The sequence below is a fragment of the Triticum dicoccoides genome, chromosome 5B (genome assembly GCF_002162155.2).
Source record: "Triticum dicoccoides isolate Atlit2015 ecotype Zavitan chromosome 5B, WEW_v2.0, whole genome shotgun sequence".
NCBI classification, from domain to species: domain Eukaryota; kingdom Viridiplantae; phylum Streptophyta; class Magnoliopsida; order Poales; family Poaceae; genus Triticum; species Triticum dicoccoides.
In genome coordinates, this window is record NC_041389.1 from 353,487,319 (window position 1) to 353,491,262 (window position 3,944).

Sequence of the window (3,944 nt, forward strand, 5' to 3'; positions counted from 1 at the left end):
AGACCCCTCCTATTCCTCGATGGCAGACAGCCGCCCCATGAGACGATGTGAACAGCGAGGGAGATGATGGCAGGGAAGCGTCGTCGGGCAAACTGCTTTTCTCCTCTTGCAATTGGGTTCGGTCGACGAAGACTCCACTGGCTCGCTCTGGCAGGACACCCCCACAAACGGCACCCTGTAGATGCTCGATCCTTCAATCTCTGGTGGATGCTCCATCTGGGATCGATACTCCCACCACCGCTCCCTCACGATCGGATTCGGTGAATCTGTTTGCTGCATGGCCCGGAGGAGCAGCTCTATGTACTCTGGCGTGACTCCCTCCGGGAGTATCGCTGCCGTTTCGCTCTGTTGCAGATATTTGGCCATGGATGTCGCCGTCGCCGCTAGTTGGTCCTTGTTGTCAAACCAAGACTGTATCTCCAACATCCTAGCTAACTTCAAAGGGTCGCCGTTTGCGATCCTCGCGTATCGGTTGAACTCCTCCATCGATCTACTTCTCCACAGCACCTTCACTCGCCGGCGGTGGTTTTTGGATGGAAGAGGAGAGGAGCAGCACTGGTTTTAGATTAGAACGGGAGACGAGCGACGCTGGTTTTGGACTGGAACAGGAGAGGAGGGGTGGTGGTTTTGAAATGGAAGAGGAGAGGAGCGGCGCTGGATTTAGATTGGAACAGGAGAGGAGCAGTAGTGGTTTAAGAGGAGAAGAGCGAAAGAGCGGCGCTGGTCTTGGAAGTTTGACCACGTACTGTATTTGACAAGCAAAATGTGAATGCATGTCACCAAAAATTGTATCGTTTGGTTCGTATCTGAATGTACTTTCAAATTATATTATTTTTGCAATGTATAACATATATTTTATGTGCGAAAATCATGGTCAATTATGACCCAGAATAAAAGGGGGACTAGTTAATGTGGGGTCGCTTTATTAATTGAAGGGTAAATTGATTTTGATTTTGATCCAGTCATAGCGCGCCGGCCCTCTCACCCAATCCTAAATCACCGCCGCACGCTCCTCTCCCTCTTCTCTGTTGCAAAACCACCTCCTCTCCTCTCCATCATCTCCATTCCAAAACCACAGTCTCGCATCTCCCTCTTCTGATCTTCTCCATTGCAAAACCACCTCCTCTCCTCTCCATCATCTCCATTCCAAAACCACCTCCTCTCCTCTCCATCATCTCCATTCCGTCTCGCCTCTCCCTCTTTTGATCTTCTCTCCATTGCAAAAGCACCTCCTCTCCTTTCCATCATCTCCATTCCAAAACCACCTCCTCTCCTCTCCCTCTTCTCTATTGCAAGACCACCGTCTCTCCTCCCATCTTCCAAAGCTAGCACCGGACCACTCAGAAGGACATCTATGGAGAGGATGCAGCAGCGAATCAGGCAGATCGCCGGCGGCGACCACTCGACCAGGCAAAGTTAGCCAGGTTGAAGGAGATCCTTAGTTGGTTTGACAATGAGTGGGAGATTTTGAGGACGGTGCGGGCCATGTGGCAATGTATGCGAAAGAGCGAGACGGCGGCGATGAGGGCGGCGATGTACATGTACTCCTCGGCGGCAGTCACGCCGCAGTCCTCCGAGTTCATCGAGTATCTCCTATGGGCGATGGAGCAGACAGATTCGCCCAAGGCGACAGTCAGGCGGAGGTGGTGGGCTTACAGGTCGAAGGTCGACCACCCAGAGGATAACGAATCAATCGAGTATGGTGTGCCGTTCGTGAGGGTGTAGAGCCAGCCGGAGCCATAGGAGTATTCGTTCTCCCACCACAAGAGGAGGCCGGATGGCGCGATGTCGCTTCCCCGCAGTTCTCCACGGTTCCCTCGACGCTCACCTCGTTTCAACGGTGGCGGTAGGGTTTAAGGTGAGCTTCGCACTAACCTAATCTTCCACCTGCTCATGCTTACAATCAGTGTGACAGCTAATGAAAATCATGCTTACAATCAGTCTCCGAGTACTACGCCGATCACCCTAAAATAGCTCTGGACCTTTGGGTCAAAGTTGTGACACAGTGTACAAATAAAGAAAAATAGATTGGTGCTTCTTTCAGAAAAGAGTACTCCCTAGAAAACTGCCAATATAAGCTACTAGTATTTGGTTAGAGGATTTGCTGCCGAGAAAGATCCGTCCACAAAGAGCGCCACACATCCCACTGGTGGTGGTGGATGCCAATGCATGCATGCAACATGGTTGGTGTCTGTAATTTTTACTTGGCACACCTTGCACTCTGCATATATGCCGGTTCCATACGTACATTTGTGCAGTTCCACCAAAATGCAGCTGAATAACCCTGTTTGCACAGATAAAGAAAAAGCATGATTACATTATAGTGGCACTAGTTGATGAAACACATAAAATAAACAGAAGAAAATATTGCGATAGTATCATAGTATGCCATGCTGCGAGGGCGAGATGGGCCCTGCGACGCCTCATACTGGACATTGTCCCAAGTCTCCCAGATACACCTTCTGCCAGTGATGAACATCAATGTACAACAGTAGTACAAGGAGGCGCCTTGAGACATTCAAAACTCTATTTTTGTACATATCAACTAAAATTAAGCACCCCAGTTTGCAGAAACGCTTAAACATTAATAATGTGACTAGTTGATGAAACATACTTTAACAAAGAGAAGCACTTTCTTTATCTACATTGGAAATGAAATGATAGAGATGACACTCGCTCTATTTTAACTGTATTATTACTTCATTTTATCAGTGACACTAGGGTCGAGCAGGTGGCAAATGAGGTGTACCATGCATCGCAAGGATGGAGGCCGGGGGTGCTTAGACTGGGATGCTGAAGCTGGCTCTTTCAGTCACCAACATGGATGATTCAATTCATGGGACATTTTGGTGTAGTTCACCTAAAATGAAGCAATGTCTCGTGAGCTAGCAGCTTCTTCTTCAAATTTTTTTAAGAAAAGGGCTCCAGCCCCGATTCCATTTCCATCAGAAAACGAAACCCACAGAGCTTCTTCTTCATTAGTTGCAATAAAATTGAGCAACATCAAGGTTGGTTGTGAAGCTCCTGGAATGCTCAACTATAATTTGGATATCATTTGTGCAGTTCAACCAAGATCGAGCATGAAATGTATATCTCTATTTGCACAAAAAAGGTGGAAAGGAGGGTGACTAACAAGTGATGAAACATGCATCAAATGAAAAGAAGCATGTTCCTTATCTGAATGGCAATCCTACGAGGACAGTAGCAATTTCTAAAGCAGTGGCATTGCTAGATATTAGTGTGGGCATTAGGATTAACTATGACAACCATTAAATACGACATTACTTTGGGCACAGGAGAGTAGGCGAACCAGGACAGTTGCATTTTTAATAAAAAGAACCAACTTATCTAATGGGAAATTTTAGCAGGGCATGTAAAGAAGTGCCATTGATTCATATTACTGGAGGCATTACATTGAAAACAACATTGGTTTAACGTGAACTTACTTTTAACAATGCAACTGCTACATTTTACTAGTGGCATTACATAAGAGTGGCTCGGGGCAACAAACATCTGAATAGGATATCTGGGTTGGTCCCATTTTTGTTCGGTATAGCCACGTTATACTGTGCGAGGCTAGCAAATCTAGTGTTGGGCTTACTCTGTTGACTTGTCCCCCAGTCCCCACTTTCTTTCCTTTTTCAACCAATAGATCGGGTTTATATTGAGTTTGTACTGTGTTTCCCTTTATTTCCCTATTAGACCTAGAGACCAGTTGGATAGCCAGTCTCTGCTACTTTTCGCCCCCATTATTTCCTCTTTCGACCAAGTCCTAGATTCCGGTAACAAATCCTCCCCCACCCCCACCCCCTTTCTTCCTTGTTTGTGTTGGAAATATGCCCTAGAGGCAATAATAAAAGTATTATTATTATATTTCCTTGTTCATGATAATTGTCTTTTATTCATGCTATAACTGTATTATCCGGAAATCGTAATACACGTGT